This window comes from Temnothorax americanus, unplaced genomic scaffold (genome assembly GCF_048541705.1).
Source record: "Temnothorax americanus isolate GAGA-0224 unplaced genomic scaffold, ASM4854170v1 Scaffold23, whole genome shotgun sequence".
Taxonomy (NCBI): Eukaryota; Metazoa; Arthropoda; class Insecta; order Hymenoptera; family Formicidae; genus Temnothorax; species Temnothorax americanus.
In genome coordinates this window covers 496,098-522,519 of record NW_027509371.1, presented here as the reverse complement: position 1 = coordinate 522,519, position 26,422 = coordinate 496,098, and the positions used below count along the sequence as shown (strand labels likewise).

Genomic DNA, 26,422 nt, shown 5'->3' with positions numbered 1-26,422 from the left:
TAATAAATATCGAACAAAAATTAGTTGCATTAAAACTCTCAAACCAACTTAATGGACGAGTTCACACATATGTACTGCCATTACTTCATGTATAGTAGAATAATGTTATATTTAATATAACATTATTATTAAATATATATAATATAAATAAATATATAATGTAATATAATATATAATGTTATATTTAATAAATAATATAATCTCTATTTTTTTTTTAAATCGCTACCTTGATCAAGTCCCACCAAGGCCCTTATTAGGTTTCCTTATTTAGGCCACACATTAATTGAGCTACTTAAAATTGATATCGCCCTACTGGGACCTAGCCTGGCACTAATGTGGAAATCCTTATTAGGGAACCCACGTGTAAGCCCTTAAAGGCCCCGAAGCTTATTAAGGTTGCCTTAACAATTTTCCACGCGCGAGTCGCGAATACCCTAATTTCAGCTAAGGAAAAATTTACAAAAAGACGTCCAAAATTTAAAAAATAGCTGCATATCTCACACACGTGTCACGTGTCGTATGAGAATATATATTTTGTAAAAGAAAAAAGGAATAATGTTTCTTCAATTTATAATAGAAACAGAAATATAAGAAAATGCAAAGTAAAATATGCATGATCCAATATCTGAACGAGTGCAAACGCAAGCGTCAAAGGACAAGGCAACACCTGGATCCTTCTTTCTCATTTTCAGTAGAAACGGATCGGAGCGTAGTTGGAAGAGGGCGGTAAACGCTCACTCGTTAGACTTAACGAAAGGAAATATCTCCGAGGCGGAAGATCGCGCGCGGCGGAAGTAACAAAATTACCTTGCCGATGATTAAATGCACTTAATCGCCGGGGCAAATTTAGCTTACTAATAATTCCCAAAGGGAAAACTTGCGCGCTCTCCCGTGTACCTTACCCGTGTACCTTATCTTACCCGCGCTCCGGTCGGCAGTAACAACGAAGGAAAAGGCAAATACTAAAAGGAGATAAAGGACGATGATTACTTACAACTCTCATCCTGGTTCTCTTTCTACCTTTCTATATCTCTCTCTTTCTCCCCCCCCTCTCTCTCTCTTTCTATCTCTCTGACTTTGTCTCTCTTGATAGTCACTTACCTGAAACAACAAGGAATAAATGAAATTAGATTTTCAATTATCCGTCCGCGCGACTATAAGGCTAATTGAGCGCAAAAAGAGGAAAGAAAATGAGAAAACAATCGCTCGACGCTCCACCGCTAATTAGTCGATGGGATTCTCCGCGCCTGTGAGAAACTGGGCTAAAATTTACAATCGCCCGCTCGATTGCTACGCAATTACATTAGGCGGCTATTGTCTGGGCGAGATACCGTATCGCTGCTGGTATACCGCGGAATGCAAGCAGAAGAGTAAGGTGCCATGGATCATGCTTGCAGTTTGATTATCACGAGATACGGTACATGATTCGCCACGGATAAAATCGTGCGCATCTTCGAAGATTTTTAAAGAGAGGAAAGCGGATAAAAGACACGAGTAATCTAGTAATAAATGAAACACGCGGGTGACTAACCTGACAATGCAAATACAGTTCAAAGAACTTAATTACAGAGGACAGAGCGGCTCCGGGAAAGTTTCCAGAAGAAACAAGAAAGGGAATAGTGGCGGAAGGAAAGAGCGTGTCGCGAGACGCGGTCTGAAAGAATATTTGAACGTGAATATACGTTTAAAGAGAAGCCTTTCAGCGGCGTAATAGCTCATTTCCGATATGCACTCTGCGGTAAACGTTAAGCGTGTTCGCAGCATTTAGCTTGGACGGGTCGGCCGAAAGTAGCGTAAATAGCGGTTTTTCCATTAACATTCGTCTCGCAATCTAGATCTGTCTGGCAGCGGTCTCAAAACTCTTATGGAAAATGATAAGTAACTGCCGTCGCTGCTTGCAAAATTCAACTTCCGTCCGCGCTGTTTAGCTTTGCAAGAAAAGCTCGATAAGCGGCCCCGCATCCACTTCTCGGTTAACAAAACGCATATTAACGAGAAAACTTCCGTGTACATAAAATGAATGCCTCACAACTTACCTTTTGACTATTGAAAACCTCAAGCATGACGAAATAAATTATTCAATAATTTAAAAGTATACCAATTATTAGGTCACAAAAATTTTATAGATAATATTTGACGAAATAAATAATATCAAATATTCAAGCAGTGTAGTAACTCTGTTTTCATTTTTATCAAACATATTTCGGTTCGGTAAAATTTTTATTCCCACAGATCTAGCACATTTAATTATAGATATTTTGTGTCAATAGATCGAAAGTTGTGACAGAGAACGTCGGTCTATTAAATTAAACCGTAAATTAACAATTCTGACGAGGAGAGAGAGCGCGAAACGACCACGGCGATAGAAAGTTTGGAAGTTCGTTCGAACGATTATGCAATTTGAGATTTTTGTCGCGTAACCGCAGGTCGAAGAAAGAGCGCATTGTGTTAGAAAGTGCGCTAACTCGGTGACAGGTACAAAGTATAGTATCCTCGCAATCGACTAATGCACCTCTGAGCGGTCGAGTTTCTCGTTTTATTACGACATTGCAGTAAAAATCGCTAATCTCTTTTACAAATAGCTAAGAAACTTGAACAATTTAATTGCAAAAAAAATACAAGATTTCCTATAATAAGAAGAGAAAATCTGAAACAGCTGCGCGGGCGAGATCGTTAAAGCGTTAGATTGGCGTTCGTCATAATGATCAGACTTAAAGACTGCTGGATAATATTAGTTAACTAGTGAAATAATGAGCAAACACTGATCACTCTTTCCACATTGTTAAATATTTTCTCGCTCGATTAAACGGCCTCGCCATGCCATGATCTGACCGTTCTCCAAACTTCCGTTATATCCTCGCGAACTAACTCCGATAACGGTTGAAAGTCCTTCGAGGAATCGTAAAGCCAAAACGCGAGACGAATTAGCGCTTTACGTTACATAAATGTCTCTCGTCCGCGCTTTCAGCACAATTACTTTGACAGTCTCAATCTAAAACTCGATCCTAAGCCTTCATTAGCATTTGGCGTTAAACTCTCCGACTCTCATCGCACGATCATATATTCGTGTTTATACCGTGTCACCATTTTCAACTTTCTAAACTAACCGTATACTTTTATAGTTAACAAATTCGCACAGTTTGTTGTTTAATGCGTATTTGATGCTCATGTATATACAGTTATATGATTATATTGTGTGAACTGATACTCTCTGTTTATTACGCATTCGTGTTTATCGTTATTATATACGTTCACGCTTATCACTATTTTTTTTGTCTCGGGCCTATATATCTGTCAATATATCTATAAATATAAACATTTTCTGCGTGCGCTTATTCGAAACGCAAAATAATAAATTACCGTCGTCTATTATACAATCCGTTTAACAGGCAAATAAGAAATCGAACGGTTGCGTTTATTAACCAGATGCAGCTATCTGACAATTTTAATTTATATAACGCTTACTCCAATTATAATTCTCTATCGGACCGATAAGTACTCGAGGCGGACCGCTATGTATACCGCTAAACGTGAATGGAGAACGCAAATTATTACGAAAATGTGTGTTTAACTGTTTAGCCGATTATCGACGAATATACGGTCTGCTGTACGCGTTAGTCGACATTGGGCATAAACGATAAAGTACTTGTCGGCGTGACTCTCTCGAGACGAGACGCAAATTACGCCCGACAGACGCGCGCGCACGTTCGTATAACATCGCGAGATGCACTAATTAAAGGAACAATAAGTTATTCCACCGTCGCGCGTCGTCGTCGCCGCGGTATTCACTCACGGACTTTATCCCGGAGCCGAGCACAATGTACCACTGCGTTGTTCGTAATCAACAATGTTGTACCTTACGCAAGAGTCATTATACTTATCGCGCGCGCGCGCTTATGCAACGCTTTTACCTTCCGCGTGTTGTACGTTGCATTGTGTCACGGTGGTCAAACAAATGCGCGTGTCAACGCCGTTTCATTGAGCAGAAACTGCACGCCGTGTTTGCAATAAGCTAAAATTCTCTAACCATTTGCGTCGGAGTCGTGCGAGAGAAGACGAAATAATTTTATTTGAAAAAACATGTATAGTCATTTGTCTATTTTTAATATATAGTATATGCTCTCGATGATTAATTTACTTATAATAAAAAATAATTATACATATACATTAAAACTTTGATAAAAATATGTTCATTTATTTATTTAAGAAGAAACTGCTCGCTTTTATCGATTTGTTAAATTATTGAGTCCTTCAGTATTTTCCGTCCCACATGCATATGTACCGCTAATTAACATCTAGTAATTATAAAATGGACGTAATTGGAAAGGAATGTTAAAATAAAAGCGTGAGAATGTTATTGTGAAAGATTAATAGTTCATATATATGAAAAAAACTGCATGGAGATAAAATCTGTGAGAATTAATTCCTTGCACATTGTGGCAACTTGAAAGTGCTGATATGCTGGTTGCATACCGATGCATTCGCGATGGCGCAAGGGGCGCGCATAAATATGTGCGAATTACGCATACGAAATGAATTTGTATATCATCGTACACCACGTATGCAAATGCAACACGTACGCCATGTGCAATATGTAGAGGATAGAGTAACAAGCGTATATTCCAAATCAGCACATGCGCATAATATGTGCATATATGATAAAGATTTAAACTAAAATCTTGAACTTTACGATGCAAAGGACATATTGCTCAAATATTCTCCGTCTGTAATATTTTTGCTCGCACACTCGAAGAGTAGATAAAGTTTGTAACGTCAAGATTTAAGAAGCGTTCACAGATTTTATATATTTATACGCAAAATACGTTCGCTGCGAAGTAATGATTAAAATATCAAACGTCAAACGGAATAAATATAAAGTTAAAATAAATCTTTTTTTCTGCTCAACTTCGCGCAAAATGTTTTGCCATCAGCTAAATTGGCCGACTGCGTCGCGTTTTCTACACCTCGTTTTTTTTTTATCGTTTGCGCAATATCAATTCTCATGACGCGCGATTATACGTAACGTCTTTTTGAGACCATCGCCAGTGGTGCAACCACTTATGAATAATGCATAAACGTCCCAAGCTTACGTCGGTCGCGGCTGTGACGATTCGGTAACACGGGGCGAAAAGCTCGCGCAAACTTGCCGCGCCTTTGCCGTCTTCTTTATCTAAAGCGGCATGTGGAACTTGGCCGCGAAGTAACGAAACATTTATTCCGCCGATTATGCGATATTCCGGCCTCAGCGACGGCGCGCGAGAGATAACAGCTCGCGCGCTGTGTCAGACGGATGAAGAGACGTTATCTGTGCCCGCTATGCAAAACAAACGGTCTATAGGGTGATGCCCCGTTCTCACGCGTCGCGGTTTCTTTCCAGGCTTACGACAGGCCGCCCGCCGCCGCATAGTTACCCGGTGTCTTATCGATCAACATTGAGTTTTGCTCGATCGTAAATTGACAGAAATTTAATTGCAAAGTGATGAGCAAAGTGACGGACGGACGGCAACTATTATCTGATTTAAGAATCTCGTGGCTACGCAAGATAATTAGCTTTCGCCGACTGTTATAGGGGCTACAATAAAAATGCTTATTAGAAAAATATGTTCAACAAGCAATTTAAATGAATGTATGAATAAATGGATTTACTTCCAGTAAATAAATCACATTAAATTCATGACGATAACATGATGAATACAAAGTAAACTTTTCTTAAAATTAAAAATAAATTTGTGTGCATTATGCTCAAGCTTGTTTATATGAAAGTGAAGAATTTCACCGGATACACGCCGATGACGGAATTTTTGGTTCTCATGATGAGAATATTATTGTCAAAAAATGTGTAATGGCCAGGAATGTAAGGCGTGCTGAAAATTTCTTTCCAATATCGGAGAGCCGGTGCAGCGCATTATATGAGACTCTACACATAAGAAGATTATTTTTATATCCCCCGCAGAGAGAGAGAGAGAGAGAGAGAGAGAGAGAGAGAGAGAGAGAGAGAGAGAGAGAGAGAGAGAGAGAGAGAGAAAGGCGAGCGCGCGCCCGCGAGAAATCGCGTCGAGTGAGTGTTTCCGAACAAATAAATAACAGATTCAACGAATCGCGGCGTCGATAAACCTGAAACGCGCCTCGGATAGCGTATACATACATGGGGAAAACCAAAAAGAAAACGGCGCTATCTCACGTGACCGGAAACGTTAAAGCAAACAATGTGGCATTTTTTTCGAGACGAAGTCATCGATTGCGCCTCGTCAAACAGAAACGCGATATCGCCAAATAAATAAATTATTGTAGTTACATCTACAATGTCCTGGCACCATTGTGTTTGGACCGAATTATTATTATTATTAGATATTTATGCACGCGTTCACGGCACAAATTTTGTCATTTTAAAGAGTAATCGGTTTATCCGCAGAGAATTATTAATCTTATATTTGAATGTAATAATCATTCAATGTATTAATGACAATAATCCAATAAAGTAATATAAATAATTATAATAATCACGAATTATAAATAAATACGTAGTATTACAAACTTTATATTACAAATCGTTATATATAATTTAAATTTTATTAGTAAATTTTAGGTAATTGTTTTCAGTCAATGAGAGCAATTTTTCGCTTAATGTATCCAGTCTCTCGCTTTATTATTCGCACGGAATTAAGGACTTGTGTGTGTAGCCGTTCCAGTTGCATATTAAATCCTTATTGAGATAAACGATCACCGAAGGAGCGCGATTATTCACCGCGGATAACCCATCGACAAGTCAATTTATTTCAATATAAAAGCTAGATATAAGTAAAATTTCAGCTATCTTCTCTCCAACACAAAATACAATAATACTTTATATAGAAAATTGGCAATCAAACAAAATTGTTTATTTTGTTATTTTATCAGGATTTGTAAATTGTTTGCTGGGTCCATTAAGTGCAATGTGCAATTTTCATCACATAATACATGGTTACATAACTGATCAAAAACATAATTAATGAAACAACAAATCAATTTTTACACAATTATTCCAGCAAAAAAAAATATATGTAACAAATTTAACTATTTAATCGACTTAAAAAAGCTTTCAAAAATATCAGCTTTTAAAAATATTGTGATTAGGCATTTTTGCGTGTTATGTTATCAAGAGACGATCTATTATTGAGAGATAGAAAATACGGTGCAATGTATAATATAGGTATCCCATTTAATGCCGGCAAATGAATATTATTGCCGCCGCTTTTTCAAACCTCTCAATTATGCGCGATGCATAGCAGTGGCGTTTCGGAAGCGCAAAATGCATTCACGGAATTTCGTTAATGTGGCCACTTCTACCACTTTTTGTGACGCGTTTCGATAAAAATTTCAATGTAAAAACGAATCGCAGAAGTTGGCGAGAAACGCGAGTCCCACGTTGGGTAGAAACAGATAAATTTGCAGCGACTAATATTCCCCGCTTTTGACTTCTTTACACTTTCTCACCCTCTCAAGAACATGCAGTCGCTCTCGCTCGCTCTTAAAGAGATTTAATATCCAGGAGGGGGGCCAAGGATGAACATTCACAAGAGGACTGGAGATTGCACGGTAATTCTTATTAATTGCACGTTAAATCTCGTAGAAATAGACCACTAGGCCACGGAGAAAAGCCATTATTTCGCGCCCGCGCGCGCGCTTGCTCGCTCGTATTTGAGTGGCGCCAAAATTATTCATACATAAAGAAGGCGCTACCATTAATGGCGCTACCATTCCCGACGAAGAGATTCCGTAATTGACATATCTCACGACGTCATAATAAGCAATATTATGCGAGCCGAGAGAGATGCCGTCAAATTAATTATAATTCATTTACGTTTTAGACGAACAGTACATTCTTTCATGGTCGAATAAAAGATTATAGTTCTATTACAAATTTATTCTTCGGTAATTATGACTATTATTCAATAATAATGATATTGTTATGGAATAATGAAATTGTAAAACAACCTGAAAAACTAAACGTATAACTAATAAAAAAAATAATAATAAAACATACAGCTTTCTTTAATTTGATTCGATGCAATTTAATATGTTACGTTTAAAAATAGTAGGGGAGACCGGGGTTCGTTGGCACCGTTTTCACAATTTCGGCATTTGAGTTTTTAAACAACTAATTATCATGATTAAACAGTGCTAATATGATAGAGAGAACCTTTCTCTATACATTTTCATGCCCGAAACGATCCTGTATACTGTATAGTTTCTTTGTAATAAGTAAAATACGAACATGCTGCATTGTAGCCAGCTTGCCCCGATAGTGGGGCAAATTGACATATATCATGGTGTAAGTTGGCTACAGGGGCTACAGGTAAGGTTGTAGGACTAAAGTCCATGTTAAAATAATGAAAACGTATAATAGAAAATAAAAAACAAATAGCAGATATGTTCTCGATAAAGATTGTATCTTTTAAAGTTGTTTTGTAATGATCGAGCAAAATGCTGTTGTAGAAAAACAATTGTAAACTATTTCAGATATAGCTTTCTTCAATATAGTCTGTTCACCCGAGGCAGTTTTGACGCGTGGTTGCGCTACCGCGCGTGGCCGCGCGTTATTATCGCGAGGCAATAAGGTGCGACAACGCGCGCATACGTGCCTACGCGAAACGGCGTACGCGTGACGGCGAGCGTCTACGATACGCTTTGCGGCATTTTAGACCCATAGGGCACTCGCCGTCGCACCTTGCCTCGCGACAGCGCGCGGCAACAGCAAGGTCAAGCTAAGCGTGCGCCGTGTCGTAATATGAGTCAACATGCCCCATCTCTACATATGTCAACATGCCCCATCCCTACATGATTTTATATTTTAGTCATTTTATTATAATAAATTAATATTGTTACTCAAAATAACATGTCGTATAGTAACAGAAACTTTTCTTTTAAGGTGGTCCTTTCGTGAGAACAAGTATTAGATAAGTACCTAAATTTGATATATGTTAAATATACAGTAATAAGGGACATGTGTACGAAAAATCAAGTGAGGTTACCGACACTTTACAAGAAAAAAGTCATTCTAAATGTGCGTTCGCGGAGCGTGCCATTGTCATTCTATCCTTGTTTACATCTAATGAACGAGAAAGATAGAACAATGCAAATCGCCACGGTCGAGGTTTTCAACGAATAATACATGTACTTAGCGATCAGATGAATACATTATTCATGTCTTAAAATATTCCCTGAAGTTTCCGGATTTCGTACATACCTTGAAAATAAGGACTTGCCGAATGTTTTGCTCTGATATATGAGGTTAAATAAGTAGTGAATCCACGCGCATATTGCTTTACTCGTACTGTCATGCCTGACCTAACCTAAATCGAGTCCAACCGCACTACTATTGTGATATTTTTTTAATTAGTAAATAATTAAATACGATTAACGCGTGCGTGTAAAATCATGTTATATTATTATAATTATTGGAATGGTGTGTATATAATGTTTGTTTTCAATTACCTCATGACGGACTGTTACTTGACTAGCTGGGTCCGCGAAAGGACCACCTTAACTAATAATTCGTTATTTAGATTTACTTCTCAAGCTGAAGAACATTAATACGATATTTTGTAACGCTCAAAAATTTACTTGCCACCTCTTGAATCAAATTTTTCTCTTTTTTTTTATTGTAATACTTATCTAATTTAAATAAAACTTTGGGGGAAGTACCTATGTCATAAAAGAGATATTTTGTGATAACTTTTCTATGGTATTTTTCGCAATAAATACATAAACGGAACGCAACGCCAACTTGCCTCTTGTGCCAACGAGCCCCGGTCTCCCCTATCTTAAACTTTGTCAAATAGATTTATGGAATTGTTAAGTTTTCCGCCGCGTATTCTCGCGCGCGTGCCACGTGAAAATAACGCGTTTCTCGGTCAGTGCACTCTGCTCCTTGCCCTCTTAAAGAAAATAGAAGAAGAAATGCAATTTTCACGTCAGGCATTCTTCTCTATCTTTAATACTCAAACTCAACGCCGAGAGATAGCTGGGAACGCCTCGCCGGTGCCACCGGCGGTGTATAGCGTACCGGAGATTGTACGCAGGGAAAAAGAGTGAGGGAGAGGGGAAAAATGGGCGAAGGGGATGTTGCGCCTCTCCCGGAAAGATTATCGTTAAAACCCTCGTCGAGGAGTGTCGAGAGCAACCGAAGGGAAGAATAAACGTGGACGTATCAGACAGCCGGGATAGTGCAAGCAAGGGTGCAACGCGGGTGGGCGCGGCAGAGGGGGTAAGGGGGTGAGGGAATGTGCTGCAGCTGTACGGCACCCCCGTTTTATTTCATGCTCCGTTTCGCGCGAAAAATTACAGCGGCGCTCGCGATTCCCTTTGAGAATGCATTTTAAACGGCTCAGAACGTACCGCAAATGACACTCGCGACTGTACTTCTCATCACCCCCCCCCCGGTACTCTACCAGCCCCTCTCACCCCCGTTAAATTTGGTCTCGCTCTTCTTTATAATACCCAGTATAGCCCAGGCAATAGAAACAAAAAAAGGCGTTTTGATGCAAAAGGTCAAAGATTGTTCATACTTGACAATTTTGTTCATTTTGAGATCTTAATGAAAACCCTAAGTTTGTGACCTCGGCAAGCTGCCGCTCGCGCCGTCATTTTACAAAAATGGCGCCAAACTCCGGTTTTTTGCGAATATCTTGTTTTCACTGAAACCAATTTAAGCGATTTTACGTCATTTAATTACACATCTTCGTGAAAAATAATCGCAGAGCAATGTTTAAAAAACCATTTTAAAGCTTAAACTCTCAGCTTTCGATTGCTTCTATAGTCTCGTTCTTCTGCGAAGATTTTACTACAAATGGCGCTAATTTAAAATAGTACTATAATATGTATATGTGTGTATATACATATATGTGTACATAATATAATATACTAATAATATATTATACGTATTTACATATATAATGATATAATAATAATATAATAACGATAATAAATAATTAATCCTTCATATCCATGCAGGGAAAATCCATTATTTTCAGCACAAATTGCAAAAGCGCGCTCTTTCCTCTGCTATATAATAACTCGTAAACTATTTATCTGAGAAAAAAGTATTTAAAATAAAAGTTATAGAAAATTGTATGCTCTACAACTTTTTATTAAAAAATTTTGCTCTAAATTGCAGTGAAAACGAGATATTCGCAAAAAACCGGAATTGGCGCCATTTTTGTAAAATGGCGGCGCAAACGGCAGCTTGCCGAGGTCGCAAACTTAGGGTTTTCATTAGAACCCCAAAACGAACAAAATTACCGAATATAAACAATCCTTGACCTTTTGCAACCTCAAACCTATACCCATTGACTGGGCTACAGTTTCTTAGCGGCATCACGTGTTTTCTCAATATCGTCTTCTCGCCCTTTCTTGCTCGTTTCTATCTCCTCCCGCTGCTGCAATATCTATTCGTATAAATACGAAATGCGGAGGGTGTCAAGAAACATCGCCCTTTTTCGCCACCGTTCGTGGTAAAATTAGCGCCGATTGCTTATTCATAAAGATTATCGATGGAATGCGCTCTCGTTCCGGTATACCATTATTCATCTAGCAATCGCGTAATATGGAATATCAATTTTTAGTTTGTTTTAATGAGAACAATGGGTAAATACGTTGCTTATCCGCATTAATTTTGAAAAAAAGAAAATAGCGCAATCGGCTCGAAAGCTAATCGTTTTTGGCATAGTACGCCGAGCTGCGTGTTTTGCTAAAAGCTACCCGCATTTATATTAAACGCCAGTAAATCCGCGCATTCGCAGCGCGATTATGACGTTTACGGGGATTTTCCATTAACGTAGTACCGCGCAATTCGGGCGGATAATGAAATTAATTCTATGTTACGTCCGCCAAAAGAGTTGCTCGCTCGTGCGGAATATAATTATATGTATCGTTTTAATTATACATTCCCGCTAATCCTTTTGCACGCCCGTTCGTCTGTAAAACGTAATCTACGGTCGGAAAATTCTATAGCGTTGAAGAACGCGTTAAACGCATCGTAAATATCTCTCTCGCTAATGACGGGGGCTTTAGTTTTACCTATTCGGGGAAAAAGCCGCCATCGTATGATCGTAATTTAAGAAATCGCGTGCGGAAACGAGATAAGCGAACGCCCGATTAAATCTTCATTAAAAGCGAATTTATTTTCAATATCGCTCTCGGCGAGTCCGTAGATGAGGAAAATTCGAATTCGGAAGTTTCCGCGGATATCGCTTGTATGTACATCGTTGTTTATATGTGCGTTAGTTATTTCGAAGCTAGATTGCCGCCGATGGATGCAGCGTGTATACCCAACGTTTGCGTTTTCAACTAGCTGGCCGGATCGAGCCGGCGGCGACCAACTCCCGAACAGAGAGCAGATCATTTACCGGCGAGCGTGTGCTCGCGTTTCTGAATTTTACGCCGCGATCGGAATTCATGAAATTCGTACGAGCGAGCCGGGTATCTGATAGGCAAACAACTCGGTTATTCGCGCGCGCTGCGTTTTTATCGCAGATTGAACTTTGTGCAAGCCGCAATAATCGCGTCGGCTTGTCTCCCTCCCCCCTGCCATTCGTCAGGCCGAGCAATCTGATTCGTTAAAATCATTTCATAAATGATTCACGCGGAATCAACTTTTGAAAGGCGATTAACAACCGCGCGTTAGAAATAACGTTATCGCATGAATAAAATATATTTCGCTTGCATGTTATGCCACGCATGTATGATACAGGCTATCTACAATATTTATGTATCTAAAACACTGTAAACTCAATTTCTTTAAACTACCTCTCGCAAATCTTGTCGTTTATAATAAATTATGTAAAAAAAAAACGACAAAGAGAGAGAGAGAGAGGGAGAAACCAATATTTTTTTATAGAAGTAAAAATTTGATGTATAAAATTACACTGAGATGACTGAGATTAAAATGTATTCAAATATATCATTATTCCTGAGAGGATAAACGCGAATTTCTGATGCAACAGTTAATGCGTTACAGTTCTGCAGGATAATTCTAGATTGCAATGCGGCTACGTCAAAATTTCAATTTTGCATATTGTTTGGATCAAGGACATAAATTTTGATATACGTACGTTACACAATTATAATTCGCAAACTTCCGCAATGCATATTATAATTCAATCCGCTATCGATCAATACGCGGCCGCGCGCGCGAATGCTCGCCCGAGAAAATATTATTCCATAATTATGAGAATGTTTGAACACGTTACCGAGCTCATCGAAATATTAATATCGCTTTTGGTTTATAAAATTTTATGATAGCAATAACCATGTTGGTTTTGCGAATACAGCAACTTAATGAAACGCTAGTGAATTAACAATAATTGACATTTGTATAAATACAATAATAAAATAAAACAAAATTCTAATGCAAAGACTCAACGAACTGTGTAATCTACTTGAATTTTCAATAAGCGCGCTATAAAAACTACAACACGGAGAGAATTTTCTCTTATTTACCCTGAAATCATGGTAGTTGTGGGACAACATGTAGGTTTATGCGAGCTATTCTGATTAATATCCACCATAATAAAAAATATTAATATCTATTACATTAAAATATAAAATATGTTTGATTAATTTTACTAAAATATATCTAGGAAATTTCAATAATTTTTCAAAATTTACCAATCTGCTTGGTAATTTTTATTACGTTGTTTGTAAAATGTCTTTTGTATATTTTAAAAATTCCTTGGTTGCCAAGTTGTCCCAAGTTTGTAGTGAATTTAAGGGTAAAATATAACAAAAAATTCTCTCCGTGAATATAATGAGCAGTCTTTTTGTTATTATGCAATATTTTTGTCAATAATGTTTTAAATCCTCATTAAATCTAATTTATAAACCAATTATGAGTTGCATTTGCAAAACTATAAGCAAGATTTCTTGCAGAAACATGAACGCACGACATACACAAAAGTCAAATAAGCAAATCTCGTCGCGGAAAATCGATTCGCATCATTAGCCTCCGCGTTTACCCTCTCGAAAGAAGGCTCAAAAGTAAAACATGTACATACGTGCACGTGTCACGGAAGATACCGCTTGATAAAAAGCTCGTTAGGATCGTGGCGCGCGTTATATACAGGAATGAGCGGGAAGGACTTTCGTAAATAATAAGCGCCGTCCTAAAAGGTCCATTTACCGCGTTAAAGGCATGTAAATCTCCCCGGACAAGAGCGAGCGGGTACCGGACAGGCAAACAGGGCGACGAAAAAGAGAGGAAGAGAGAGAGAGAGAGAGAGAGAGAGAGAGAGAGAGAGAGAGAGAGAGAGCACATCCCCTCCCGGGGTAACGGTAGATGGAAAACGCGCGCATTATGACGCCGTAAAGTCGCGGGGAGTGCATTTTACGTGCGTCAAAATGCGGTTTCCTGCCGCTTGCCAGGGTTAAACTTGTCCAAGAGCGAGACGCTTTCTTTCGTTAGCCGTCGCGCGAAGGAGGTCGCGAAAAATGGATTAGACGAGAATGAGCGTCGCGCCGCTTACGTCGAGAAAACGAGTAAAAGGGAGATCCCATTGCCGCGCGACAAGTTGTGCGGCCGTCTATCTTCTCTATTTGTCATCAGCCAAACGAATATTCCGCTTCACGAACACTCGTGCTTTCGAACTCGAATTTAAACGAACATAAAACATAATTCATCTCTCTAAAATAATCGTAAATTATATGATACATTTCGCGCGCGGGTATATCGATTAATAATACATCCTGTTCTGTCGCCCAGGTGAATTGGAGCGCTCAACTATCCAAGATCTATGATACGCCGCCTTCCAGCTGTGAGCGCGAATCTAACCGCGCTGTCTCGTCCAGAGAGAAAAGTTGGAGCGAGGAAGCGCGGTACATATGTTTTCAATTGCGCCTTCCCGATCGGAGTAAACTTGGACCGTCATCCCTCCCGGCTCCTCATCCAAGCCGGCGAAGAACGGCTCGCAGCGTCACCGCGGACAAGCTCGTATTCCCTCCGCGGCAGTTTCTCGTTTAAAAAGTCCGCGTCATACTTCTCCGGCGAATGGTGCTCCCCCCTTCCCCCCGCCCCAGCACCTTGTGTGCGTCGCGAGAAATTACACGCTCGCATTTTTCTCGGCTCGTGGATGTCCGTATCTCCGAATTCAATCTAAGGAATATGCTCTCGCTCCACTCGAAACTTTGTCCCATCTCACTTCAATCTTGCTCGAGCCACCCGTCCCCCGGTGGAGAGACATCCCCTATTTTCCCCGCCCCTTCGAGGCGACAACCCGAACTTTTTCCAAGCCCCGCAACGACGACCGCGACGCTGCCGGAAGAAGAAAAGGTGTATTTATATACCGGTCGCTCTCTCGGTCGGCGAAACTTCTGGAGCACCAGTGCGACGCGACGGGGTAACACCAAATATCACCGACAAACTTTAATATCGTTCTGCCGCGGCCAGATCGTCCCGTCGCGATCCAACTTTCGCGGATCTTCACGTGCTCTCGATCATGCCTCGACGAGCTTGAATCCGAGCCGACGCGACGTCGGGACGTTGGCTCGAGCGAGCACGTTACATCGAAGTTGCTCAAAAGAGATAAATTGCAATCTTATTATATTTATTCTCCATGCAATTTAATTTTATTCCGCAATTTACGCCAGAAAGAACTCGTTTCATCCCTTTCGAAAAGATAAATATTTCAGAGCTCATTATTTCGGTCTTACCTTCTCTCTCTTCTGTGTTTCCTTTTCAAGTATAGATATCGCGCATTTTTCGAAAGTCGAAACAAAAAAGAAAAGGAGTCGAAAAGGCGAGAGAAAAAAAGCTAAGATAAATCTACTGAATTTTTGTTCCGCAAAATGAATTTTATATAGTAGAATTATGAGACGTTTGATGATGAAAACGTCGAAACGAGTGCATGTGCCATCGTCGCCAGACATCGACGACTTTCGCCGACGAGATCAACGGAGCAAGAAGCCGACGACGGATGGCTGCGCGCCGCATCGGCCGCCAATGCATCTCTCTGTCGGTAGCTATTAGCTCGCCGCGGTAGTCAGAATGAGTATTTGCTAGGGAATCGCGCGACCGGTAAGTACTTCCTGTCACCGGGGCTGCCGATGCTCCTCCTCGTAATTTCCCGCGATTACATAACCGCGACGAGTTCGGGCGACAGCCGCGGAGGAATCCCGCATGAAAAGTGCGTTTTATAACGTGCAACATATCTTGCGAATCCAGTAACAATTTTCTCTCTCCCTTTGTAAAGGAAAAGATTTCTATCGCATCATATTGCACAAAAAGAAACAAGCTTTAAACGAATGGTTAAACGGTATCAAAAGAAACAGATATTTAATTCACAGTAAGTGTTAAATTTAACACACTTCACATGTCCCAATTTATCCACTTTAATTTTTATGTTAAGAAAAATTAACACACAATTGTAACACATGGAACGCTATCTGGAAGTAAAGTTTATATTAAATTAACATATTTTTATAATGTTAAATTTAATTAAAGTAAAATGTTATTTTTACATTAAAATTTATTCTTTCTTCTTTTTTCTTACATTGTCTTACAGAAAACAGATGAAAACTCTTATATAGAGAGCGAAGTAACATTGCACAACTTATCTGTTCATTTTTTAACATATAAAATATGTCACCAAGAATTCGTGCATTTACATATAAATTGTGTTATTATTTTAACTCTTAGAAACGGAGAAAATTGAATATTAACGCAAAAAAGCTCAAAATAACAATATGTTACATTAACACAAGTGTATGTTACAAATTTAACACAAAAAATTTCTATATGAAAATAGATTTCAACACAAATACAAAATGTTTTTTCCTAACGCGAGCGTGAAATGAGCCGCTTTTGGCGCTTGTTTTGAGTGAGCAAAACAATCCATTTCGCAATCGATGACGTAAGCGTTGAGAAATGAAGCCATTTCTTAACTAGTGGAGAAATGAAATTGTAAAACAAACGCAAAAAGCGGCCAGTTTCACGCTCTTGTTAAGAAAAATAGTATGAACAACTCGTGGCAAGAAGAGTGGTCGAGCCCAAATGAGTGTGATTGTCGCACGAGCGAAGCGCGTGCGACCAACTTCACACTCATTCAGAGAGAGAATCGACCACTGGTATAAATAAGTTGAGGCTATATTGATGAAAAAAGGGCACATATAGGCTTACATGTCCTTTTTTCGTAAATCGACTCAGGGGTGTGTGTTTTATACATATAATTTATAGATGATTTACGGAAAAAGGGCACATAAGCCTATACGTGCCCTTTTTCCATCAACCCGTGTGGAAAATTGTTAAGGTAACCTTAATAAACTTCGGGGTCTTTAAGGGCTTAAACGTGGGTTCCCTAATAAGAATTTCCACATTATTGCCAGGCTAGGTCCCAGTAGGGCGATATCAGTTTTGGGTAGCTCAATTATGTGTGGCCTAAATAAGGAAACCCAATAAGGGCCTTGGTGGAACTTGATCAAGGTAGCGATTTTTAAAAAAATAGAGATTATATATTTATTAAATATAACATTATATATTATATTACATTATATATTTATTTATATTATATGTTATATTTTTTAAATATAACATTATTATTATATTCTACTATACATGAAGTAATGCTAGTACATGTGTGTGAACTCTTCCATTAGGTTGGTTTGAGAGTTTTAATGCAACTAATTTTTGTTCGATATTTATTATTGGGCAAACAACATCCACGGAAGTCTTTGTTTTAATTTTCCATACATGGACTTTACGTGACTGTGTCGGATAAGTAAATACATCTGTTTTTGTTTTCCAGGCTTTTGCTTCAATGAACAGAGAGTCTTGAGATTTATTGTATCCAAAAATTTTTTTAATTTTTGCTACATATCCATTGCTCAAAAGTACAACGTTATCTGGAATGTTAGTACTAATAACAGTGGAAGTATTAAGGATCAATGTTTTTACCATTATTTTTCCCTCTTCAAGAACCTTATAATCAATTATCTGCAGTCTAGAGGGAATTTCTTTCGGCCTACGAGAAATAATGTTTCTTTCATGCTGCCTGCGACAGAATTGCGCCAAGGGTTGATTGGGAGTTCTAATTAAATTTTTCATTTTTCGAAGATGGTTTTCAAATGGAAAGCAATTAATTTTGTTCAAGTCGCAACCAAAATTATCTACGTCATCGACAATGTGACCAAGATTGTGCATGTTGATAACTTGAGCTTGCTCACCATACAAAATCGGAAGTGATAATACAAATATCTTCAAATATCGTCTCGCTTTTTCTTTGTAAAGCGAAATCAATGTTTTACTGCACAAAATCCTGAAGCTAGTATGAAGTAGTAGAAAATGCTTGTACAATTGACTGGATATTAAATTTTTCAAAACAATGGGGCCGCAATACAAAAGAAAGAATCTAAATTCGGTGGCTTTCCATTTAAGAAGACAATTAATTGACCTCGGTTTTCTTTGAAATTCTTTTGGCATTTGTGCTTTTAAAGACAACATTCTGCGAGAAAGTTCTTGTCTACTTCTTAAATTTAATCGGACTTTTGATGGTCCAATTATTAACAACTCTAATATCTTTTTAGTGGCTCCAAGGCAGCCTAAATGCATAAAATCTAGTGAACAAATCCTAGTCATATCGATTTTTGGCTTTATCAGCTCTAAAGGCGAATTTCCAATATGGTGTTCTGGATCCATTCTCTCTCGAAAAGACGTATTAGTTCGTTTTGAGTGATCAACTCCCGGATAAACTATTTGCGTTTTATTTGTTTTACCCACTTTAATTACTTTTCCATAGACGGTACACCGTTCGCATGCACTGTAGCCACCATGCCCTTTCGTGCCTTTACAAAAAGAGCGAGCTGGAGTATCAGCAACAATAGCTTTTAAATAAACCTTGAATACTTTATCATTTGATTTAAAGCCTTTTTCACGAAGATCATTTAATTCCTTTATAAAATCTTGAAAATAATCGTCCAATCTCTTCGGTTTACTAGGTCCACTGTAGATGGCAACTTCAAACGGCTCATACACATCAGGATCATAGAAAATTTTACATAAAATTGGCCAAAATCCTGTTTTTCCAGACTTTGATAATGGTACTCCGTCTATGTTGATGATTGAGTTAATATCCCCTTCGTGGAAGTCAGCCAGACAATTTTCTAATCCTCGTGCAATTCCAAAATAGACAAATTCTCCAGGTTCTTTATCCGTGGAAATATTTTCCATGATTCGAATATCATATGTTGCACGGGAGGTGCCTAAAAAAGTTTTGGCTGTCTTTGGTAAGTCGGGAAGTAATCTTTTCCTGAAAATATTCAATAATTGATCTAAGTGTTGATGACTGATGCTGGTGTTAATTGCCCATTCACGAAGCTCTATTATTTCTGCCGGAGTTGATGTTGATGGTTCATTAAAATCAATCATGCTTGATCGATCATCTCTTTTAAGCAATACATTTTCATTCTGAGTATCAGAATCAGAGCTAAACTCTTGATTGGAGACATCCCTTATTTCTGTATTACTTTTGTCATTGTTGGTATCACTCACAATATCCTTGGAAGTTTCCTTTTCTATGAATGCAATCAATTCTCTCAAATATTATCAAATGACTCATTCCCGGTAAAAATTTTTTTATATAAAAACATAATTATATACTAAATATGTCCATACATGTATTTCTTCTTCCGTATAATCTCTGTTTGTATATCAAGAGACACGGTAGTGTCTCGCGCCAAGTACACGCGGAGCGAGACCGACCGTGACTCTTTTACGCGACGCGACGGGTTGCGAGTACCCGAGATGTTGAGATCTCGATAACGAGTGAACGGATCAAGTTCTAAGTAGGCTTGATCGATAGCTTGGGGTCCAATTAGGGGGGGGTTTCTCTCATAATATTCCGCTACGTGCCTTACGAGCGGAGATATTGCGACGCAAAGTCCAAATGTGAAAATTTATTTTTAAGATACTCCTCCTCCTCCTCCTCCTCCTCCTAACGCCGCGATCTATCAGAGAAACGTCACTTTCACTTTTTCGACGCTGGCGGCGCAGGTATCGCCAGTTTCGATATCGCGCGCGTATTTCGAAATTAGGTCGATAGACTTATCGGTCAGGAGGAAGATTTCTATATTTAGGTAAATTAGGTATATATATAATAAATATTGAGTCAACGGAAAAGAAAGGTTCTCTATGCTTGGCAGAAAATGCCGCTAGGGAATTTTTAAGTCGATTCTTATGAATCAAGCTTGAATTTGATGTCTATGTATCCCAGGTTGCCGATGACGAGGTCCAGATAGTGCGCTTTATAGTTTTCGGTGTCCAGGTGTAATAATACGTTGAATTCGATGTCTACGTGTCCCAGGTTGCCGATGACGAGGTCCACATAGTGCGCTCCGTAGTTTTCGGTGTCTACGTGTATTAATACCTTGAATTCGATGTCCACGTGTCCCAGGTTGCCGATGACGAGGTCCACATAGTGCGCTCCGTAGTTTTCGGTGTCCACGTGTCCCAGGTTGCCGATGACGAGGTCCAGATATCGCGCTCCGTAGTTTTCGGTGTCTAGGTGTAATAATACCTCGAATTTGATGTTCACGTGTCCCAGGTTGCCGATGACGAGATCCAGATAGTGCGCTTCATAGTTTTCGGTGTCCAGGTGTAATTGTACGTTGAATTCGATGTCTAGGTGTCCCAGGTTGCCGATGACAAGATCCACATAGTGCGCTTCGTAGTTTTTGGTGTCTACGTGTATTAATATTTTGAATTCGATGTCCACGTATCCCAGGTTGCCGATGACGGGATCCAGATAGTGCGCTTCATAGTTTCCGGTGTCCAGGTGTAATCGTACGTTGAATTTGATGTCCACGTGTCCCAGGTTGCCGATGACGGGATCCAGATAGTGCGCTTCATAGTTTTCGGTGTCCAGGTGTAATCGTACGTTAAATGCGATGTCTAGATGTCCCAGGTTGCCGATGACAAGGTCCACATAGTGCGCTCCGTAGTTTTCGGTGTCTACGTGTATTAATACCTTGAATTCGATGTTCACGTGTCCCAGGTTGCCGATGACGAGGTCCACACAGTGCGCTTCGTAGTTTTCGGTGTCCAGGTGTAATAATACGTTGAATGCGATGTCTACGTGTCCCAGGTTGCCGATGACGAGGTCCACATAGTGCGCTCCGTAGTTTTTGGTGTCTACGTGTATTAATATCTTGAATTCGATGTCCACGAGTCCCAGGTTGCCGATGACGGGATCCAGATAATGCGCTTCATAGTTTTCGGTGTCCAGGTGTAATCGTACGTTGAATTCGATGTCTAGGTATCCCAGGTTGCCGATGACAAGGTCCACATAGTGCGCTCCGTAGTTTTCGGTGTCCACGTGTCCCAGGTTGCCGATGACGAGGTCCAGATATCGCGCTCCGTAGTTTTCGGTGTCTAGGTGTAATAATACCTCGAATTTGATGTTCACGTGTCCCAGGTTGCCGATGACGAGATCCAGATAGTGCGCTTCATAGTTTTCGGTGTCCAGGTGTAATTGTACGTTGAATTCGATGTCTAGGTGTCCCAGGTTGCCGATGACAAGGTCCACATAGTGCGCTCCGTAGTTTTCGGTGTCCACGTGTCCCAGGTTGCCGATGACGAGGTCCAGATATCGCGCTCCGTAGTTTTCGGTGTCTAGGTGTAATAATACCTCGAATTTGATGTTCACGTGTCCCAGGTTGCCGATGACGAGATCCAGATAGTGCGCTTCATAGTTTTCGGTGTCCAGGTGTAATTGTACGTTGAATTCGATGTCTAGGTGTCCCAGGTTGCCGATGACAAGATCCACATAGTGCGCTCCGTAGTTTTCGGTGTCTACGTGTATTAATATTTTGAATTCGATGTCCACGTATCCCAGGTTGCCGATGACGGGATCCAGATAGTGCGCTTCATAGTTTCCGGTGTCCAGGTGTAATCGTACGTTGAATTTGATGTCTACGTGTCCCAGGTTGCCGATGACGAGGTCCACATAGTGCGCTTCGTAGTTTTCGGTGTCCAGGTGTAATAATATGTTGAATTCAATGTTTAGGTGTCCCAGGTTGCCGATGACAAGGTCCACATATTGCGCTCCGTAGTTTTCGGTGTCTACGTGTATTAATACCTTGAAATTGATGTCTAGGTGTCCCAGGTTGCTGATGACGAGGTCCACATAATGCGCTTCATAGTTTTTGGTGTCTAGGTGTATTAATAACTTTAAATCTGAATGGGTGCGTTCAGCCGATACTCCGCTAGCCTAGCAATCGTGAGCAGTTGCTCGTTTTTGCTCGTTTCTTCTCTTTTTAATCCAGTAAGTCAAAAAAGAGGAAACGAGCGAAAACGAGCGACTGCTCACGATTGCTAGGCTAGCAAAGTATCGGCTGAACGCACCCAATGTAGGACACGTAGATATCGAATTCGAGGTATTAATACACGTAGACACCGAAAACTACGAAGCGCACTATGTGGACCTCGTCATCGGCAACTTGGAACACGTGGCCATCAAATTCAAGGTATTAATACACCTGGACACCGAAAACTATAGAGCGCGCTATGTGGACCTCGTCATCGGCAACCTGGGACACCTAAACATTGAATTCAAGCTTGATTCATAAAAATCGACTTAAAATTTCCCTAGCGGCAGAATTAAAATTATGTCATGACATAATAAAAATCGCTGAATTAAAATTATGTCTAGACATAATAAAAATTGGACAAAAATTATGTTTAGACATAATAAAAATTGGATGAATTAAAATTATGTCTGACGTAAAAATAATTATCAAAAATATCGATACCTGAAGATATCGGTACATATACAGTTGCGAACAACATTCAGTAAGACACGCAAATAAAAATAAATAAAGAATTTTACAGTTAACGACTTATTAACATTAATCATGCTTTATTGCGATTATGTTTTATGTTGAAATTGAAAAATATATACAAGGTGTACAACTAAAAGGGTTACAGATTATTATTTTTAAAAAACTGAGCAAAATATTAAATTGTTGTTTTCTTTAGAAATAATAATCCGTAACACTTTTAGCTTCATACCTTGTATTATATACGGTTTATGAAATTATAAGATATATTGTTTATAAGATTAAGTTGCGTAACACTACAAAAAGGCGTGATATCCGTACAAAATTACCTTTTTTAAAAAAAAGGTAAAATGAGCGCCAAGTACACGCATAATAGTGTATATGTATTATGTTGTTACCCTGTTATGTTGTTACCTCGAAAAAAACAAAGTGGTAGTATTATACCTCCAGATAGCTTTATCCTGTACATACTGTTTATACAATGCGTAATATACTACAAAAAGGCGTGATATCCGCACAAAATTACCTTTTTTAAAAAAAGGTAAAAAAAGGCGCCAAGTACACGTATAGTAGTGTATATGTTGTTACCTAAAAAAAAAAGAAAGTGGTAGTATTATACCTCGAAAAAACCTAAGTAACAAGTGGTAGATCTTTATATCTCGAAAAATCTCGAAAAAATCTAAGCAGTAGTATCTTTATTTCCGAAAAATTATAACCCAAGTGATACACGTCACAAAATTATGTTACCTTATCAAAAAGAAGAGTCGCGCTTCAAGTGATCTATTACAATTACAAAAAAGAAATGATATCTCTTTAAGTTAGAGCGCCAATTACAGAGAGAACATGTATATTGCCTCAAAAAATAATTGTTGCACTACATTGAAAAATTTTTACATTGTGTCAATTAGAAAAGAATGTATAATAACAATTTTATAATATTAAAAAATTTTATTTAAATTTAACAAGGGAATACAAGATATTTAAATACAAAGTTATTTACATGTGTATTTTTTAATGGCCACAAAGAATTACAGAAGTAACAGTACAAAATAAAAATATTTTATTAAAATACATAAATTTTTCTTGTAAAAAAACTTGGCGCTGCTAGACCTCGAAATTTTAAATAAATAAATAAACTTATTCTATACTTAATTATAAGCCGCATTATCCGCCGTCCGCGTAGTCACACACACCCATATCACTCACTCCCACATCCACGCTGATAATCATTTAATATTACTCCCATTGTATTCTTCTCTGAATTATTTTTATTTATTGTTGTTTTTATTTATTTAAAAGGTCTAGCAGCGCCAAGTTTTTTTACAAGAAAAATTTATGTATTTTAATAAAATATTTTTATTTTGTACTGTTACTTCTGTAATTCTTTGTGGCCATTAAAAAATACACATGTAAATAACTTTGTATTTAAATATCTTGTATTCCCTTGTTAAATTTAAATAAAATTTTTTAATATTATAAAATTGTTATTATACATTCTTTTCTAATTGACACAATGTAAAAATTTTTCAATGTAGTGCAACAATTATTTTTTGAGGCAATATACATGTTCTCTCTGTAATTGGCGCTCTAACTTAAAGAGATATCATTTCTTTTTTGTAATTGTAATAGATCACTTGAAGCGCGACTCTTCTTTTTGATAAGGTAACATAATTTTGTGACGTGTATCACTTGGGTTATAATTTTTCGGAAATAAAGATACTACTGCTTAGATTTTTTCGAGATTTTTCGAGATATAAAGATCTACCACTTGTTACTTAGGTTTTTTCGAAGTATAATACTACCACTTTCTTTTTTTTTTAGGTATATATATACAAAAAAATAGTAAAAAGAAGAATCTAAAAGTAATTGAAAAGATTATTTTCGTATTTGTCCTTCTTTTTTGCATTTTTTATGAAAAGTGAAGTTTGAGGTAATGAGAAAAGTTTGCCAATGTATAATTATATACATATAACAACTGTTACATTTATATATGATTATATATAAGCAAAATTTTCTCATTAACTTAAACTTCACTTTTTATAAAAAATGCAAGGCTAAATTGATCTTTATATAATTATTTTTTAAGTTCTTCTTTGTATTATTTTTTTTATATACGCACAGAGATAATACAAGAGAAAAAAACATATGGACATATTTAAAATATAATTATATATAGAATTTATGTTTTTATATAAAAAATTCTTCATCGAGTTCTTTTATTAAAAATTATAATTATAATAATTACTTACCACTGGCGATATCTTTATCCCATGTATATACTTTTTTAAGAATGTTTTGCATGTCACTTTTTAGTTCTTTTAAAAACATTCTGCTGTTTTTTTGCGTTTACGTGCAAGATTCTTCTTAAGACTATTCATTTTTCGTATTTTCCAATAATAATAAAAAAATAATTTGTTTAATAACAAATAATAATTAGAGACGACGTTTATATCGTGTTTCGATGTACAGAGAAGATATACACCTATTGCACTTTAAATACAATCGAGTGTATACACCACAGCTGTAGGAGAAAAAGGCGCCAAAAAGTCACCTGATACTCTGATACCATTCTCTGATTCGCTGACAACAAAGTGAGACACAAGACCTCCAGCAGAGGTTACTGTCACGTGATCTGTCTCTCGTAGAGGCTCTCTCGTTTGCCGGGTCCGTAAATAATTTACTTGTTTCCTGTGGCTTCAGTGTAATTACGTGATATATTGTCGTATAAGTAAGTACATTTTGTTGTTCTTGTTCATCGGCTTAAGGTCGATTCAGACACAACCGTGCCGTGCTCGTATACCGTGAACATTTCTATTTGGTTGTCTTTTTTCTATCTTTCTGTCATTTCTTTCTGTCCGTGCACGGTACGAACTCGGCACGGCTATGTCTGAATCGACCCTAAGAGTACATAAATTCTATTCAGAACATAACCATAATTAGAATACAAAAAAGCACAGGGCGCATAAACTCAATTTTCACAACATAACCTCAATTTCAATTTTTCTAGTTTCTGTTCTTTACTTCATTCTGTTTTCAGTGCCTCGATTAGAGCCGTATCAACTTGTCAGTTTTACTGACTATATTGTGAATGGCCTTAGATCTGTCGAATGCATCCCAAACTCATGGATTTCGTACGATACAAAGATTGGATCTTGCATGGCGCCTTACATGGAGCCTCCATACGGTGATGAAGATAAAAAACTAATTCAAGATTTAATAAAAAACATAAGTGATCCGCCAGAAAGTTGGCCTCTGTATAAAATTTTCCTGCAGGGTCATGCAAGTAAAGCCTAGATTCTACTTTAAATCTTATAACAATCTCAGTTCTGCAATTTATTTTACTGCAATTTTATTATTTATTAAGGCACATATTCAGAGGAAATAAAAAGAATAAAAAAACTTTGTACCCAAGAATTTGTCTATACAACAGCGACTGAGGACGAAGGAGAAACAAAATCAAAAGCAATAACTAATTTAATAAAAAATGCGAATCCACTAAAAGTGAAATCAATTAAAGATCTTTTAAGTCGAAAAAACTTGTCATCTGACAATGAATCAGAAGCAGAAAGTTTGACAAACAGTGAACATTGTAAACATAAGTTTGTGCAATTTCTCAATTTAA

General features: G+C 38.1%; 1 protein-coding gene and 1 long non-coding RNA gene across 10 annotated transcripts in view; one reads left to right on the top strand and one right to left on the bottom strand.

Moving 5' to 3' along the window:
* The window catches only part of LOC143898290 (CCR4-NOT transcription complex subunit 6-like), a 379,988-nt gene that overhangs the window by 178,790 nt on the left and 174,776 nt on the right, over positions 1-26,422 (bottom strand). The gene's annotated exons all lie outside the window — the stretch shown is intronic.
* LOC143898420 (uncharacterized) lies at positions 25,057-26,392 on the top strand. Its single transcript, XR_013257201.1, has 3 exons — positions 25,057-25,528; positions 25,838-26,083; positions 26,165-26,392. It is a non-coding gene; the product is annotated as an uncharacterized LOC143898420 (long non-coding RNA).